This window comes from Centruroides vittatus, unplaced genomic scaffold (genome assembly GCF_030686945.1).
Source record: "Centruroides vittatus isolate TY-2023 unplaced genomic scaffold, ASM3068694v2 contig_12, whole genome shotgun sequence".
NCBI classification, from domain to species: domain Eukaryota; kingdom Metazoa; phylum Arthropoda; class Arachnida; order Scorpiones; family Buthidae; genus Centruroides; species Centruroides vittatus.
In genome coordinates this window covers 568,916-589,364 of record NW_027120767.1, presented here as the reverse complement: position 1 = coordinate 589,364, position 20,449 = coordinate 568,916, and the positions used below count along the sequence as shown (strand labels likewise).

The 20,449-nt window shown below is 30.1% G+C and overlaps 1 protein-coding gene across 3 annotated transcripts in view; it reads right to left on the bottom strand.

The window, feature by feature from the left end:
* Positions 1–20,043, bottom strand: part of LOC136983458 (UBX domain-containing protein 4-like) — a 49,862-nt gene extending 29,819 nt beyond the window's left edge. For 2 of the 3 annotated variants that reach the window (XM_067280212.1, XM_067280226.1), the window contains exon 1: positions 19,973–20,043. The gene's annotated coding sequence lies outside the window, so the exon portion shown is untranslated. Of the gene's footprint in view, positions 1–1,252; positions 1,313–19,972 lie in introns of those variants that run through there. The other variant, XM_067280219.1, reaches the window with a different exon arrangement.
* Between the last annotated feature and the right edge of the window lie 406 nt (positions 20,044–20,449).

The following is a 20,449-nucleotide window of genomic DNA, read 5'->3' as shown; positions in this document are numbered from 1 at the left end:
TTTTTCGAAATTCTCCCGTGGGGGAGAAGGAGAGCATTAACGCTTAACCTGAAGAACGGCTTCTACTGTACTATTTTAGATGTGATTTTTTGTTTTCAACTACGTTTAGTCTTCATTGAGTACTTAGGTGTATTAAATTGATAACATTTCAGACATTGTTATAAATATTTTTATGTTTCGATTTTTTAACCAAATGCTCAAACTGTTTTAAATTCAAATTTGTTATTGCATATTGGTTCGATTATAGAACGATTGTAAACGTTCTAGAAAATTGATCAAATTGAAAACAGTTTGATTCTCAGCGATTCTCAGCAATTCTCATCATTCTCAATGGTAGGTGTTATATAACAATTACCATAGTTGTTGAAATACTGAACGTAAATGGTGTTTGCTTGCAAAATCCGTGCAGGCAAAGTCACAGGTAACAGCTAGTAAATACATTGAAATTCACCCACAAAACTGTTCTTCTGAAAAAGTCCAGTTCTGGAACAATATCTCTTACTCAAGGTCAAAAATTTAAAAAGTTTCTTGATACATTGTTGATTGAAAATAATTCTTGATCAATTTTAACTTTGTGAATGATGGTTCTGCAGATGCAACAGATGCTAATACAATTAAATTTTAAATAATTACTAATTTAATGATTTAAGTACTAAAGCATATCAAATTTGCAAGGCTCCTGCAAACACATGGCTTTTTTTTACCTTTGTATAAAGACACCTCTGAATATATGGTACAGAAATCAGAAAAATTAAAGTTAATAATATAAATATAGTTTAATATTTAAAGGGTTCCTTTACGTACAAACATTTTTAACATGCCAACATAAACATTAATCAACATTATTTATTTTAAAGTTATCTTAATACATTATAAAACTACACCAATTATTATAAAATATGCAAATTAAAAAAAGTGTGATTTCTGTAATGCAGGTAATAGGAACCAGAGCCAGAATATATACAAAAAATTGAATACTGATTCCTCTTGACTTTTCCTCGATCCATAACAATCATCATCTGATCTAGGTAAATGTATACTAGTTTTCACATATATAATCAAAAAATTATTCAATTAAGTTGATACATCTTCCATTAAATAACAAGCCAATCAAGAAAACTACAGCTATTTAAAATTTTATTAATATTAAACCTCTTCTATCTTATAGAATAGGTTTTTATCATTAATACACATTACTGCTTGAATGAGCCTACTGCTAAACAATTCTGTTGGGAAATATTCCATTACATACCCTATAGATTCAACCTTGTGTCCCAAAACTTTCAACTGCTTCTCCACTTGACATTTTTTATGGGATAATTGTTCAACAGTGATGAAGAATGACTAGCTGTGCAGGATAGTTAAGAATCTGATAACAGGCTTCTTCAACAAGGGGATAAAGTTTCTCAATCTTGGAGGTGATTATGCTGGAAAGTAGGTAAATATATGTATAAACTTTTGACAATAAATGAATGTCCAAAATGTTTTCTTTGTGTCTTTTGTAGTCTGTTTTTGTGATCTTTCTCCTTATCCTTATCCTTACATCCTTATCCCTACAATCTTTATCCTTACATAAATAATTATATAAAGCATTAATTTAACCCTAGATCACAAAATATAAATTAGCATAGGAACAAAAAGTTTCATAAATTTCACGAATGTTTATTTTATTAATTATTTTCATGTCAGAATACTGACTGACAATAATGTAATGTATATATGATGAAACATACTAGTTTTGGTAGAAGTTCAGACTCTTAATTATTATAAAATTTATTTGCAGCAATTAACACATTGATTTGCATAATGTTCATTGCAGTATGTGTGTTTGCAGTGGCTGCAATATGTTGTAGTCATTTTTTTCTCAAAGGGTATGTGACAAATTGTTCTTTTGTTTCCAGAAATTGGATTTTCTATGAGGAGATTCAATTATGTCAGTAAGATCTGTGATTCTAGCCTCTTCTTCAGTCATGATTTGGTTAGCTCTTAACTCACATGGATAAGCAAATCATTTCTCCTCATTTTCTTCACATGCCCAACAGGAAACTGAATAAAAATAAATATTTTGGCACGTGACAAGATGATTGACTAGCAGGTTGAACAGACCAGCAATGATTATTTTCCCCTCTAATAATTATTTTTGGAGGAATAAGTATAATTGGATTTTCTGGAGCAAACAGAGTGTTTTTAATTATGCCACTTGCATCTTTTGAGCTCTCTTCAGAATATGATATCTCCAGTCTCCTGCATTTATATCTTATGCTACTGATGCACTGTGGACCTGCTATCATTAGTGCTGTCAATTAGGGCAGGTTTAGCAAGTTCATCGTAATCTGTGTCAATCATCACAATGACCACAACTTTCACATAATTTACTTCCTCATCTGTACTTGTACCATTATCAGATTCAATCGCTTCTTCTGTATCAAGAAAGCACAAGGTTTTCTTCTTAAAATCACGCTCATTGGCACTAGCAATGCTAATCTACAATAACGCGTTAAAATTAAAGAATAAAGAAAAATAATCTACAAGAATTATGCCATATAAAAACAAAATTCACAAATAAAATAAAATCACGAGTTTCCTTATTCAAAACACCACACACAGCCACAAAGCTTTGTATAATTGACAACAATAGTTTCAATTATTACACAAACAAAAACAATACTAAGAATCTGCACTTTCTATAACAGTCCAGGCAACAATGTAGGAAGACACTAAACATGACAAAGATAGTGCAAAACAGCAAGGAGAAAAATCAATATTGTCAACCTTGCATCATAAAAATGATGATGCTTTATATTCTAGGGTTAATAAACAAATATTCAATTAACTGGTTATCATTATCCCCAGTAATATATTCTTAAAAGTACTTAAACTTCATTACTAATAATATATTGTATTAATGAAAGTAATTAAAAAAATTCTTTTATTTGTTTTATAAATTTAGATGATGATCAATGTTTATTTTTCTGTACAGAGTACTGACTATATAAATATGAATATACCTAATCCTTGATTTACATGGTAGATTAGTTCCACATAACTCAAAATTGAAACTAACATTTATATGGGAAATGGATAAAGAGATTTTTTCTAATTTAGTTTACCAAAGACATTAAAAATCTGGTTACAATAAAATCTGTTAAGAAATCATGTTTTTTGTTTTTATTTAATTTTTTATAAATTTTCTGCTCTAAAGCTTAGTTTAATGCATACAGTTTGAAGTTGTGACATAATACAAAATAATCTCATATCTGAAAAATGCAAGTTGAAAGCAATAGTAAAATGTCATTATAGATGTACTTAGCACTAGCCTAGCATTGATTTCATCAATAAAAGTAGTTAATTTTAAAATAAAACACAGTGGGTGATCGGTTAATGAACATAATCTGTTCCAAGACTTTGTTCGCTATCCGAATTGTTTGTTAACCGATTATCGATTTACCATAGGTTTTTATGGGAATTTGATTAATTTGTTCTGGAAATTCCAAAAAGTAAATAATATATACTTTCTTACTATATTTATTTATATGTAATAATAAAACTACATATATACACATATGTATTTTTATGAATTAATCAAATTCCCATAAAAATCTATGATAAATCAATAATAGGTTAATGATGAAATGCAAGACTGTGTATAGTCTTGCATTTTTATTAGTTGTGTTTTTTCCATTTGTGGGGGTTAAGATTGTCTAATGTCGATTGCTTTTCTCTCTTCTTCGGGATTTTTCAGAAGTAATTAATAGCATTGTAATTGTAGAGATCCCTCAGCCTATTAACCTCAACCTAGTTTGGATGCCATTCTAAGATCGTCGTTCTGACATCCTCCCACTTCTTCAAAAGTTATTTAAGAGCAGATATCGGCATTAATCCTCTTTTTCAGAAGAAAACATATCTCGCCAAGTTTCTTGATGTTCTTCATTCAAGAGTTCTTCTGTTGTCAGATCTGTTTCAGGTTCCATTATGACCTCTTCAATGTTCTTTATTTCTCAGATATGGTTTTTGTTACTCCTTTAGCTGTTTGAGTCTTCTTGATTATAAAGTATCTTAGATAAGATTGAACTGCAGCCTACTGTAGACCTGTTCAAGCCATACTGCCCAGCAACATCAGACATCATCTGCCCACTCTCTACCTTGACTATTATACTTTCATCTTTTGAAAATAAAAACAGACGCAAAACTTAATGAGTGCTCGCCTGACAGTCTCGCAAATACTATAAAAGAACTGTTTCTGCCAGAAAAATAAAAGGCTGGAATTACAAGAGAGTTTCAAAGTTCAGAGGAATACTATCCGATCAGTATATACCAGGTTGAGCGTCGATGTCAACGTCTCCCACACTCTGAATTGTTGCCTGAAGACAAGGGAAGACCAATCAGTATTCATTATTTTATGTCACTTCTTGTGTTTGTTCTGTAAGGTGTTCATTGTCTGAACATAAAAATCTTTCGCGAAAGTGTTCATTATCCGATTTGTTCATAGTCCGAACTGTTCATTAACCAATCACCCACTGTACAGTCAAACTTGGTTATAATGAACATGGATATAATGAGAAAAATGCCATAACAATTTTAATTTACACACATTTCCATACATTTTCTCACAGTTATAATGAGGGTACTTCATAGATATACTGAGAAAATTTTCAGTAGCTATGCAAACACAAACATCCTTAATTGTTCAAGTAAGAAATGCAATACCAAATTCTTGGAAGAGATAAAACTGAAAGGGGTAATTACTTAGTTTTATAACCACTGGATAATCAGTTTTATGCTCTGCATCAATTACATGCCTATTTATCACTTTAACTTTCTTTTTGGAGACCATCCCCCCCTCTTTCTTGACTAACTTCCAGTCACTACTCTGCCTATTTATCTAATCGTCGCTATTCACATTTTTCACAGGATGCTCGCCTTCTGGTGCTTAAAAACAAAACTATTCTATCTGGGTCATTTGATTCATTCTTGTGTATTATCAGCAGTAAAAATGAATAGCAATAGAAAAAGCAAAGCTTTCTGTTGCATTCCAAATTGCAATTTCAAAGCCTTACGGGAACCTAATATAAGTTTTCGTCTATTCCCACATGAAAAACAGATGATTATTCAGAAATTGGCTGGTTATATTTGAGCTTCTCTAAATTCTGAGAGTGGATTAGACTGTTAAGAATTGGCAGTTTCCTGATTGTCCAGCTTTACATGAACAAGTTATGCTGTCAATTTTAAAAGATATTTTCTTAAAGTTTAAAATGCCAGTAATTTTGTGTGTGACACAGGGTTGAATTTAAGCATTTCAAAGCCCTAAGCTGACCTCTGTTAGGCCCCTTACCAACCCTTCACAATTTTAGAAGTCAATCATAAAAAGAAAAGAATTAAATCAGATTATGTCTCTGGTTTAATACGGATATTAGAAGAAAAAGATGTAGTCTTCTGTTTTATAACTGAATTTAATTAAATTTTTATATCCACTCCATTAAAAATCTTTTTTTAAATTGGTTTTATCAATTTTTTTTAAAAAGATCTTATGTTAATTCTTAGGAAAAAAAATTAATGAACTACTACACAAAATAAAAAATAAAGTATATTTTGTTGGTTTGTAAAAAAAATGTTTATTACAAAATTTGACTTCAATTTTCTTTTTTGTACAAATGTTTGAGGCCCCTTGAAAGTCTAGGCCCTAAGCAAAAAGTTACATAGCTTTTTACTTGTAAATCCGGCCTTGATAGGACAATGTCAAAGCTGATGTTTTTTAACACAAAGGGCACAAATATGTATAGAACGATCTCGCTCATTTGTTTCGATACCACATAATGACGTGTATACATGCCTGGTGAAGAATGTGCAACTGCTTCACCTAGTTACATCACTGCTAATCACAGATATAACAAGGAAATCTTGCTGGTCCCTCAATGCTTGTTATAACAGAGTATGACTGTACTGAAGAATATTTTATATACAGTAAATTTTTATATAAAATGAAATTGTGCAATTTGACTATCATGTAAACTGAGGATAAGGCATAATTAATAAATTATGTGAGAATAGATAAAACTCAAAATACTGTGAAATTTTCTTAACTCAAAGGGGCAGGAAAAAACTTTGAGGTGCAGATGATTCAAGTTAGAGAAGTGAAAAATGCCAATTCTGAATAGATTTGTATTTTTATCTCTTGCATTATGTAAAGCCTCTTTGATAGCTTTTGTTTTAAACAGCATGTGCAACACCTTTCAGCAAAATGTTCAATGTAACTAATGGAATAGAACAGTTTTGCATCTTTTTGATATAAAGACATCCTCTCAATTTGGACTGGACTGTTGTCAGCAAATAGGTGTTATATAGTAGATATAACTAACTGTCTGAAAATTTCATGATAATCTGATAATTAGAATCACTTTGAATAAAATAAATATTAAAATTTGAGTTAGGGTCAATTTTACAGACTTTTCAAACTGCAGTTAAATAATAATCAAACAGACAAAAAACCTTTAAAGTACCCGTACATATTGTATTTTTATGGGCTTGCGCACTATACAGCTATGAAAATTCAAACGTTCAAAATCGTTCCATAACAAACTTCATTTTATAAAAATCGAAATCATTCAATTTTTTTCCCCCCGAGGAAGGTCATTCAAATGGCCTAAAACATTCAGGTGGCAAAAAGGTGTACTTTCTTTAAATCTATGTTTGTATGATGCAATTTTGGAAAAAATATATCATCATGGGTGACAGAGGCAATATTGGCTTGGCTTGGCAATAATTAACTGATAAATGCATGAATGAAGTGTGGAAGAAGTTATGGTTGAAGGTATCCAAGAATTCTCAACGAGAAGAGCCTATCGATGTATCGTTAGGTTGACTTTGGTCAACCCAATCAATATAGCAGGACTAGGAGATGTAGACAAGCAGGATATTGAGGAGTTACCACAGGTTTCTGGTGAGTCTTACCAACAACGACCTTCAAGAACTGGCAGAACAAGGAATTCGTGTACAACTCATAACTAAAATAGAGATTCTGAAAACAAAGAAACCAAAAAATGTCTCTACTGATTTCCTCAGTAAAAATTTAGTAATGATAACCAAAATCATTGATCAAATTGTAGTGAATGATCCAGATTTTGAAAGGAGTGCAAAAGCAAGACGAGGCATTTTGGATGAGATCTTCTGCTACCGACATTTGCTTAACGAAAGAAAAAACAACAACAAATGACACTAGTCGAGTTCATCACAAAAAAATCAAAAATTTCAGAAGAGCCAGGACTTTCATCACAAAAAATGAACTTTACATTTCTGTGTGCATATGTTTATGTGTTATTTAACATATATTATTACACAAATTAATATAAATATATTTAGAGAAAAAATATATTTCTTACAAGACTATACATATACATGAGTCCATATCCTTCAGTCCCTTCACATACTTTTGTAGAGGCATTAACAAGTCTATGGCAGAACTAACCTTTTATTTGAGGCTACTGTCTGCCAACAAATATAAATATAACTTAAAATTAAAGTAAAATTTGTTTATTTTTGGTCGCATGTTCTCCTATCCCTATTTACTCTGTTAAAATGACCTTGTTTAACGCTTTGTCGTCTAGGAATGCATCTCCCACATTGAGCGGGGTTGTACTGTACTAAGAAAGTTATAAATTTTTTAAATTGCACACAAACTTTATGGATACCCTGTACACTTAAATTAAAGATGAAATAGCTTGATCTGTTCCTGAATATCTGAGAACTAAATTGACAAAAGTTTTCATTACTTGCTCTTAAATACAAGAAATCATTGAACTTAAGTATCATGACATCTTGCTTCATACTTCACCACATCCATGTACTGTTCCCCAGTAGTGATTTAGAATACTTCTTAAAGATTATCTTTATATAAGTTGACCAGTTATTTGTTTCTTTGATGTTCTTTCAATGAAATGCCCAAATAAATTGTCAAGAACATTGTAAATGGATTCAAAATCAATATGTCACAATGATCTTCAAAAAAAAGTTCTAACTTAAGTCTTAAAATTGATTCTCAATATATATTGGTTTTAAAAAGCTTGAAATGCAGTACCATTTCACAAACATTTTGTAAAGACAGTTCTGGAAGTGGTTCAATATTAGCTGTCATCACAATTAACCCCCACACAGACTTTCATGTGTACTCGGGAGATATTCTAAGAAATGTCAGGTATTACAATGAGATCCTAGAATTTTCATTTCCCACATATGGATCATATGGCAAGTTAACAGATAAGTTTAATGATGATGTTAAGTTGTCTGTGCCTGGATGTAGTGAGTGAAACAAAGCTAAATAAGTGTATTAACAGTATGCACATAAAAAAGTGATTTCTCATACTTTTATCATAAAAGGCAAGAACAAAGATATTTTTAATAATAAGATGAAGAAATGCCAACATTTTTGACTGAGTTAACGGGCCATCATCAGGTATGGACAAATGAAAGTGAAATGACAATGTCAGTTAGAAAAGATGGATAGAGTAAATAAGCAAGCAGAGATGGAATGTGATGGTGGCTTTGATGCAAAAGACTAAGGAAATATTGGCTGTTGATGCAAGGAAATATCGATGAGCTAACATATTTCACATTTTGGTTGATTTTATTTGCTTATTTACTTACTGCTATAAATAAATTCGCCTTTTGATAAATAAATTATAACCGACTGTATATAGAAAACAGAAGGTATCCATTTTTTTGCCAATACTTATAATTTAACAAGCTAAAAGAATAATATTTATCATCATCATGAACGCATCATCATCACTTATTAATTTCATCAGTTATCTTTTCTTTTTAAGTATTTATCAATTACAGTATATACAGGGTTCCTACTCAAATTTTTGTTTTGAATTCCCTGACTTTCCCTGACCAACTTTGTCCAAATTCCCTGACCCTCACATTTCTTACGGTATGGAATATCGACATAATAAAACAGCATTTTATTTACTGCGAACATCGAGTATATCTATCCCTCTTTTTGCCTAGTTGTATGTTTCAAAGACTGCCACATTAAAAAAATACAGTATGCATACATCCTGTAGAAAAATGTATGATAGAATCCACAACTTCAATGTAATGAAAAAATAAGCAATTTACAAATGAAACATGAGCTTTTTATTTTATCATTACTTATCATTATTATTTGTATGTAAATCTAGTAAATACAAGATAGCATAAAATCAACAAACAGTATTCTTTGATATACAAATAGTACTGTACTGTACTTAAAATGAACTCTTGACTTAGAAACACATAATTTTAAAATCTTTCAACAAAAAGAGTAACTTTTTTTAAACAGCAACATAATTTTAACAAAAAGTTAAATTTAAAAATTTTCAAATAAAGCATTTGTTCCCTCATAAAAAAAATCGATTATGTAAAAAAAGAAATAGTTTTCTTTTGTCAACCACATTATTTCAAAATGGCGTAAAAATAGATTGTATATAAAGAGGGATAGGTGTAAGTTTTTACTATAGCTTCTCTAACAAATCCACTAAATCTAGCAAAAAATTAGCTGAATTGGCAACTCATTAAAAGAAAAAAAATGTTTTGTTGCCGCCATTTTGATTTTGGTTTTGGTGTAAAGGCCAGAGTTTTAATAATTATTTTTAATAATTTTTATTTATTATTTAATTTCGCATTAAATTTTGTCTTTGCATAAAATTTTCTTAAGAATGCAGACAAAATTTATCTATTTTAACCCTTAATTACAAATCTTATAATTATTGCAAATCATATCACAAACCATCTTTCTCACTTTTATAGCAAATTTTAATAAATGAACTAATGTTTTCAGCAATCTTAAATAGCCTTCCTCAGGTTTAACATAATTTCAAACATCAATTAGAACATAAGATTTGAAACTTCACGTTTCACTTGTGAGATACGATGACTCTTTCCCTTTGGGAAAATAAAAGGGATAAAGTTAATTCTCCCAACGTCAGGAAAGTCGAAGGGACTAATAAGTTGTGGGAAACATGGTACAGACGGACGAAGACACCTCTTTACCATTTAACCCGTCTATTGTAAAAATATGCTTACAATATAGCTAAAGTTGTCTTCGTTTCTTGTCTTAAGTTCATAGTGGTGGTAGTGGAATCCAGAGCAATGTTCAGTGAACAATCCGGAAAGGAAAGTTTGTTTGATTTCTGTTTGATATCTAGCACTAACATATATCACTCGTGTTTTTCCTGAGTTAGAAAAGTCCTCCTTTTGAAAGGCAACTGTTAATTTGTGGAAGGAAAAGGTAGCCCTCAATCGTTTCCTGGACTGGTTTCGGACCATCACCCACGCTTTATGATGGGGATCTAATGGATTCTCCGATTTACTTACGTCAATCGAAGAATCCGAGTTCACAGAAGTATTCATTGTCTTTTCAAACAATGGAAAATCCAACTCCAATCCAAATGATCGATCTTGAGAGCTGCAATGTCTTGACTATTTCTCAAGTTTCTATAAAAAAATTTTTACTCATTCCTTTTTTTTCATCTAATAATTTAATTTTTTTACGTTTTTCTATTTTAGTGAGACTTGTATTTCTATGACGTCATAGTATTATGAAAATTAGGATTCTTAAAATGTATAGAATTTAAATAAAATAAAATAAATGCACTCAAACCTGTTTTTGTGTGGTGGATAAGGACCAAATAAAAGAAAACGCATAAAAAAAACGCACGAGTAGCTATAAAAAATAGTTTTCGCAACACAAAAAGTATTTTTTTATGCGGTGAATAGGGACCGCATAAAAAAGTCTCACGTGAAAAATAACTCAAAATCGTACGAAATAACTAGGAATTGCTTCTTTAACTCCTTGGGCCTTTTTCTGCAATCCCTAATGGGGGAAAAAATCCTCTAAGAAGTTTATTTTTTATATTAATTATTTCCACTTAAATACGAATCTAACATTAAAAAAATTTGCCGGGAATTATTTCCCGGCAAAAATTTCCCCACGAAATAAACACCCTTCCAAAAAGTGGTTTTACAGAAAAACTATATAAAAAGTTAAAAGTAATTGTTAAAAAATACTTTTATTTGATAAATATAGCTGCAGGAAGTGTTATTCTTTCATTTAACAAGGCGTGCAATTTCACACCTGCAGTCTACATTTAACACAATATTTCTGATTTTTATGCTATTAAAATACGAGGGGACCGAAAAAAAGGTAAGAGAAAAAAATTTTACTTAATAAAAAATGAAAAAACTTGATGTCATAGAAAACATCCAATAGAGTTTTAAAAAATTTTACAGAAGTCAATTATGTTCCAATTTGATTGAAATTTTCATATACCGCACAAAAACAGGTTTGAGTGTACAGAAATAAACATCAAACGAAATTACAATTATATGTTAATAAAATATAGAAGTTCAGCACATAGAATCGTAACTACAAATCTTTTTCTTTTGCAACATAACTATAAAAATTGTTTTGTTGTTGTTTCGCACAAAAGATAATCAAATTTAATTTTTTAGTAATTTAATTAATTTTTTAAAAATTTACCAGCTTTTTAAATTTATAATTAATTATAAGCAAGTTAACATTGGTTAAACTATCGGATTACCTAGATGATTTTCAAAACGATAACTACAGTATATCTATTACAAGTATGATGCCTAAATTTGCCAAAATCAGTGGATATTTGTTACCCAACATTATTTCTGTTAAACTAATTATTAAACTATGTATCGAAGTTGCGGAAATTAACGGGAGAGGGGGAAAAATACGCTTGCAGTACAGTTCTTTTCGAGGAAAGTTGTAACAACACATGTAAAAAACTACTAGTCGGCACCAGCATTTTACTGTAAATGTCGGGTAGCTATTTATAATTTTTTATGTTGTATAGTAATGTTTTAAACGTGAAAAACAACTATATCACGGATTTTTACTGATCTATTTAGCTATTTTGAAGTGAACAATCTAATAAATTACAATTTCAAGTTTTAAAAGTTTGTAAACTAATTTTTAATAAGTTATTTTTTATTCTAATTAACAAATTCATCTTTTTATAATTGCTGAATTATTAAAATAAAAAATTAAACACTATTACATAATAGTAGTTTATCCTGTTATTAATGCACAACTGTAAAATTATATGGCTTTAGAACGGTGAAAAGAGCCATTTCGGATTCAAAACGGATTCTGGTATATTTTCTTATTAAAGATTGCAGCATTATTCTTGCCACCTGCAGATGGCTACGCTTAGTCAGCCATATTCAGCAAACGAAATCAACAAGGCTGTTAAGGAGACAAATTCCCTGACTTTCCATGACTTTTTCCAAAACTAATGAAAATCCCCGACTTTCCCTGATTTTCTCTGACTTTCCAGGTGCGTAGGAACCCTGTATATATATATATTAAATCTATTATTGTGAAAAAATAAAGATTAAATAATTTTATTTTTGCATTGAGCAAATATACATAACAATGAGTAAATTATATTTATTTTTGACTAATTGTTTTATGTCAAATCAAAATTTGAACAGTAATTAACATATTAACAATTCCAAAAATTTTACATCAACTTTTTTAAAAAAATTTATTTAAAATTTAACAAATTTATTAAGTTAATCCTAAAAAACAAATGAACAGACTGAAAATAAAGTAAGGAGAGATAATATTAATATAATTAACAAAAAGAAATATTAATAATTTAGAAGGCCACTAGAAATCCAAAGAGTTAACTTCAGAATTACTGATAATGAAACCAGATAACCCTGACCAATTTTTAAACTGAGATGTATCGAGATATTTAATTTCATTATTATTGTATTAAGGTGAAATTTTTCAGTTGCATGATAGTTATAAAAATACTAACAATTTGAAGGTAAGCATTACATTTGTGAAAATTATAAGAGGCATTTTATCCAAATAAAACATCCAAACATGTTAAATGCATAAAGTAATAAAATTTTGAATTTTATCTACAGTAATTAATAGAAAATTTATTTAACTGAAATTAATAGTCAGCATCAAATCAAATTTATATAAATAACAAAACAAACATTTTTACAACCACTTAAAAGGTGGAATTTTGGATGAAAAAACGAAATGTTGTCCTTCAAATCTGACGTTCACCCGAGTTCAAGAATTATTCAGATCATTTTATTCCCAGATATTTAAAAATTATTCATGTTAAAAAAAACTGGATGAAATATTAAATAAAAAACATCCCTACTTTAAAATTCAATGTTTAAAGCAGAAAAATAAGATTAACAATAAAATTTTAGTTGAACTATCAATATTTATTGATAGTTCAACTAAAATTTTATTGTTAATCTTATTTTTTATTCTTAGTATACTATATAATCTATATTTATTCCGTATAAAGTATATTCTGCATACTAACTCAATATTTCAAATACAGTACTGTAACAATTATGCAATTATTCTTTATACCATGCAAATATATTTATATTTGTACATGTAAAATCAATATTTTAAGTTACAACTCAAGGATAAATTGTTTATAAAACTATTAAATTGCATTTTGAGTGCAGAAAAAATGAAAAAAAAAATCTCAAAGTTTTGATATCTAAATGTTTTACTGTAATGTTCTTGCAAACTCTTAAAGATAGAAATTTATTTGTCAAAAGTTAAGACTATATACAGTGGTGCCTCATATAACGTACGCCTCGAATAACGAACGTTCCAAACAACGGACTTTCTGTTTGGCTGTTACGTGACTCGAGCAACAGACTGACTGCGAACAACGGACTTTCCGGCATAATTGGTGACTGCTCCAAGAGTGCGTTCTTTAATAGCGGTCGCTTTGCATCTCCGCTACTACGAGAGTGCGCTGCTGTTTGTAGGCATTTAGGAACGACTATGAAAGAAAAAAAGATAGCAGCGCCCGCACTATCGATAGTATCGTGATGGAGGAATCTATAATTCTAAAATACGAGCTTTTAAAGGCAAAAGAAGGGTCCCAATTGTAAAATTTAACCATCAAATGGATTATTTGTTGAAAGAACATTCAAAATAGCCATGAAAAAAATTTGAATGCCGGCTACCATTCGAAAAAAATTCGTAAAGACACATCACCGTGTGCGCTAACTCGCGCTTTCACAATTTCTAAATTTTCATTCATAAAACCACATAATGGACCCGGAAACGAAACTATCTGAGCTATGGAAAATGCCATGTTGCTTTCCACCGTAAACTACTGCTACAAGTGGCTGTTTTTGCCGTTCGACGACGCGCACTCCCACCGGAATTTAGGAATGCGTTCTGCAGGAATTTTTAAACGGATGTCGCTCGCACAGAGTTACGCGGAGGAATAAAAGAACGCACCCCATGTTCATTTTTTTTTATGATACAGTACGGTTATTTTATGCTGCGGAACGAATTAGATGTTTTAACATGTATTTCTATGGGAAAATGCGTTTCGTATAACGGACGTTTCACTTAACGGACGTGCACCTGGAACGGATTAAGTACGTTATATGAGGCACACCACTGTATAACAATTCTTTTTTTTTTTTACATGGTAGATAAGTTCCTAAAAAATCCTAAAAAGTCTTTATGGAAAAATGAAGACTGTTTCCATATTCAGCAACAAATACAAAAGCAGCACACATTATGAACAAAGAATCTGATGAGAAAGAAATAAATGATACTTTTCTCTTTGGAAATAAGTTCTCCATAGCAATTCTGTGCTTATAGCCCTGGTCACACTATGCGATTTCCAGCCGCGCGGGTGACTGCAACCACGACGGCTGTTCCCATTAACTGGTAATCCCCCTCGAAAACCGGCGCGACTGCAACTGCAACTAGAAACAAAAAGTTTGTTCTACTCACGACGGTTGCAAATGCGCATCCAATCAGAAAACGTCTTTGTGCCACATCATACTTTGTGTTGTATATTTGTCAACATATCTTGATTATAACATTTGTATTAACTCAGTTTCAGTACATTTAAATGCTATATTTGATATAAATCAAATCTGAATTTATAAAAGTTATTTGTTAAATTTATTTTAAAAAGTTTGATTACTTTTAATAATATACAATTGAATAAAATAAATGCTTATATAAAAGAAAAAATATATCGATTATAAATGAATTAAATCATTCAAGCTTTCCTATAAATAGCATCCAAAACTTCTGGAATAATGACTGATATCAAATTATGGGCCACTCTAAATTGATATGCCAAACTACGAAATGTTTCGCCTAAATTATATATAAGCATTGTATTCATACGGCTATATCCCCTATAACCTTCGGCATCCGAAAGCCTTAATTCATTCATCAGCTGGTGAAAGCACGATTGTTTAGCCCGTTGATTTTCATTTCGTCAAGTTTTAACCCAGCATGAACATTTTTTCTTATTTTTCTCTTCGTATATTCTCGCCAGCTCTAACAAAATTAGCGCCTTTTTTCTTTTATTCATTCCAGAAAAGGAACTGCTTGCTATTTTAATAAGAAAAGTAACTAAAATTCCGTAAATACTCTGAAGTAGAACGTAAAATGTCGGTAAACTCATGAAAGTAGACAAAAACAAGCTACTGTAATTTTATTGGTTTATTATAGGGTCAGGTGTTCCGAGTTGCAATGTCAACGAACAATGTGTGACCACGAGAAGACGCGTGCGACTTGCGCTTGTTGCAATTGCGGTCGCCTGCACGGCTGGAAATCGCATAGTGTGACCAGGGCTTATGATAAAAGAACACAGTTGAATGGTTATGTATACTTTATTTTATAAAAAGGATAAGCATTTTAGGCTATTTGCCTGTCTTCAGTCCTTATTACACATCTGATGAAACTGAAATGATACATTTATCTTAACTGTCACTAATAAATACATCATAACATTTTCATTTTATTATTATATCTTAACTGAGAGTTAATTATATTTTCTAGAAATTAATTTATGTACATGCCAGATTCCACTGAGCATTTTGACAGCAAAATCATCAAAATCTAACATGGAAATTTTTTTTTTAATTCAGACATGAAAGTGCAAGTGTCATAGTGCAAGTGAATAGATAAAAATTTATACAGAAACTTAAAAGTAAAACTGTGAAAAAAAACTAATTTATATAATGACATCAATGAAAGATGTGTAATTTTCTAGGTTGTTATATAAATATTTGAAGTAAAACAGTAAATAAAAATAAAACTGCTCTTTAAACATATTTTTAAAAACATTTGAACTTAAAGTTAATGAAACTTTAACAAACATAAAACTACTTATCATATGATATTTTCTTTAAGATTTTATATCAAAAGCATTTTTCATTGTTATATATAAAATGTTGGATTTTTAAAAAATTTTTCATATACAAAAAAAAAAAAAATAAATGGCTAAATGTGACTGATTATTTTTGTAAAGACTTAAATCTTAATTACATCAAACCACTGTTTACATGATTTGTGTACAAATTTTAAGCAGGAAAATACATTTAAAATAAAATAAATAATTTACTGAGAGTAGATTTTTATGATAAATATTGAAATAAGATCAGGACTATGGAGTTAAAGGTGGAAGAAAATTCATTGCTAGAGGAGTTGGAGTTGTAAAAATAGAATGATTCCTCTTTTTTTTTTATTATTATTATATACAGTACTTTATATTATGCTCCTGACAAGAGGTGCTAATTTCCTATCTTGCATTATACAAGCACTTGTAATGCATGATCTTACTTTATGATGATTCCTGTACTTCATGATCTTTCTTTACGTATCACTAATTATTGTTGATTTTAATACATTCTCCATTCGCTAATTTAAAATTTTATTGTCAAAAGACCCATACAAAATAAGAAAACTTGGGTTAAATTGAATGTTTTTAAATACTTTCTTGTAACCACAGATGGAATAATTTTGTTTGATAATGTGTGGTTGAAGATGATGATGATAAGGGAGATAATGAAAAATATTGTGAAAGAAAAATAAGTACAGTAGAGCATCGATTATCCGATCCCTGATTAACCGACTTATCGGTTAACCGACCGCGTTCTAGTCGGCAAATTCAAATGTCCTCTAGTAATGTGGCGCTACAATATTTGGTTATGTCTTGGCTACTTTAATATTATTTTTGTTAAATTTTTGCATGTTTTAGCTGGCAGCACTGGCTTGACCATGAAAGGGAGGCTAGTATTTAAACCAGGCCTAATACACTATACTAATAATGTATTTTTTCATACTTTTCGGTTATCTGACCAACCTCAGTCCCCAATTAAGTCGGATAATTGATGCTCTACTGTACTTTCAATTTCAATAGAAATGTATGATTCCTAAGATTCACTTTAAAAATTTTTAAAAAGTGGATAAAATTCAGTTTGTAGTGATGAAATGCCATTCTAAGTTAATATAACCAAAGTATATTCTAAGTTTTTACTAAGAGATGAGTCGAGTTGGATCTTCTAAATTCTGAGTCGGTACTGGGGGCTTGGTCTACTAATTCCACAGTCCCGGATAAGACCCAAAATTTTTTAGCTTTATGGGTACTCTTCTATTCCACTCCCACATGCTGCTTTGCTTGATATATTCCCAGATCTCATAGTGTTACATTGTGTCATAACTAGTTGTATGGCTTACAGAATGACACAGTCAAAATGGATTATGATTTCAAATGAGAAATGTACAAAAGTGAATTGTGTAAAAAGTAAGAACAAAAGTTGAATTATTTGGTTTAAAAATTTAAAGACGGTATAAATGTTAAAAAGAAACTCAAAAGCATTAAAGGAGTTGGGATATTTGGATTAAATGCTTTTTGGGATTTTCAACTCCATCTTCAGATCAACAATGTTTAATGTTCTGACAATTCAAACAGAACAACTGTTCTTACATAACTTTTTGAATCTAACTGACCAACATTACAGATTCAAACATTTCTTTAATAAAAATTGATAGATATTTTAAAATTAACAATATTTGAAATAAATACAAATATTAAAATTAAAGTGAAATAATAATGTCGATGCATAAACTAAGAAACAAAAAACAAATAAAACTAAAATAAAAGGTAGATGAGGCAACATAACCAAAAATGGTAAAAATTAAGAATAAAATAATAGTAAATAAAAACACAGATAATTCAGTTGTAAGCACATACATCTAAAAGTGTTAAAACACAATGTGAAATGTCAGTCTGGCCTATGCAAATTTGTACAATATAAACAGCCAAGATTTGGGAAGAAGCTTAACCTGAAGTTCTCAAGAGAAGGCTCATGACCATAGAGAAAAACTAAGTCATAGCCAAGGATCTAATTCGTTTCCTTCTTTTCTTTTATTTAACCTTTTTGTTTTTAGAATTTAGTTATTAACAAAATATTCACATTGCAAATGACTTGTTCTCCCCTATCTGTATGCAAATGAGTCCATCAGGTCAGCTTTTCATGTTATACATACTGTTGATGAGAATGACATATTTGTTAGCTATTTTCAATTTGATTTCAACTGTAAATGTCACTAGTATTCTGCTTTAACATAAATTTTTTACTTTCTCATTATTTTTCAAAAAAGGTAATAACACAGTTATTTTGAGAGCACTAATGGAGTTACAAAAAAGTAATCTGTGTGTATGATGATGATGTGTGGACAAATTCATGGAAACTCATATCAAAGACATATTTCATTTCCTGTAGTTTTCAGAAAAAAATAAAATAAATAATAATAATAATAATTTCAACATTTTAACCAATATTCTATAAGTTATATTCAAACAAATTTTGCTTCGGAATTTTCAAATAGCAAGATTTCTTGACCTTGCTGAAAAATATCATCATGCAACGTGAAGTTGCATGCCGGGTACAAATAGCTTTATTCCTTTATTTTTATTAAATAAATTTTTCATGCTCTAAATTTCAATTCATATAATTCAAGATATTTTAATAAATTTAATTTACTTAAAAACAAATGCAAAATTCAGGATGCTAATATTTTTATTAAGAAAAAAAAAAAGATCTTTTCAACTTATAAAACTCACTCAATAGATAATAATTCAGAAAATATTTGAAATTAAGAATATAAACAATCATTTTTCTACATTTGTGTGAACATAAACAACCATCAACCCAATTTTTGATTAAGGCCAGATTATATCACACCATAAACTTAGAGCAAGCTACGCAGATGCAAGCGAATGAGAATATGTGGCGAGAGGCAATAAATGTCAAGCCCAGTCAGATACGTGCGAGAACCAGAAATTCGCTCTCGCCAGCGAGATTTCTTGCTCATGCACGTTTCTTTGCAAGAACTATATTGCTCGCAATCTCTCACTCACTACTAAATTCGCATCCGCATAGTCACACCCTTATCAAGAGACGACACCAAATGCCTACCTCCAGGTAAAATTATAATCTGGCAGATTGTTTGTACAAAGCTAAACTCCAAATTATCCAGTAATATTACAATATAAAGTTTGAAAATATAAAAGTCGACAGTAGAATTTCTTATATTAGAAGAAAAATCTTGTCTATCAGAAGCAATCGCTTTGTTTATTTACTTATATTTGTTTATCAGCATTGTGCCAAGTTTTGTAACCTTTTATTACTTAAAAATCTTACCAACGAAGAAATTTGATAAAATAAAGACAAATTATATTCGTACGAAAATAAATTAATCATTATGAAATCAACTGTTATTTCATTGTAGTCAGTGATGAATAGGAAGTTGCCTCAACAGGGGAACAAGTTGTTTAACCTTTGGCCTATGATATTAATAGTAATTAGAAATTAGGAACGTGAATGAAATGACTACATCATAAAACGAACAAATAAGCATAAAATAAGTAATATATTTTAAAAAACGGCCAAATTTATTCACATTCTTCCTTGATATTAAATGTTATGAGTCAGCCATTTCATGACAAGTTTTAACAAAAAAATTTACAAATTATTTTAATATTTCTACGTTTTACGGTACTTATCGATGTTACTTCTAAATTAAAGCTAAATAAATTATTATTTATTTAAGAATTACGTTTAAAAAAAGAAGAATAAGACATTTAACCTTTCAAAATGACGACGTTTAAAGATTTCTCCAAACGATCTAATTTTCCATAGCGTCCTCTAACGGTATCATTAGAAAGGAAATATATTTAATGTTTTTTTCTTTTTGTTAAATTTTAAAAGATAATTATTAAAAATTATTCAGTTATATTTAATATTATAATTACTGTTTATTTAATGATTAAATAAAAATAAAAAAATATATGTTTTATAAAATAGAATTTTAAATATACAGTATATAAAATTTGCAGTATAAGTTGTAAGAGTTTGGCCGGATGGCCGAGCAGTCAAGGTGTCAGCCTGCCGCTTTAGGGACCGTGAATCGAATTTAAATGGGTCTAAAAATCCCCAGAAACTTTTCGGGAGTGGTCCGATCGGATAAGTCGGGCCCCGTCCCTATCCACTCGGCCGCCCATTGTGGGCCCGGTCGAACCCATAATTGGCTTGTTAAATGAGGCTCTCTTAGTGCTCCTCGGGC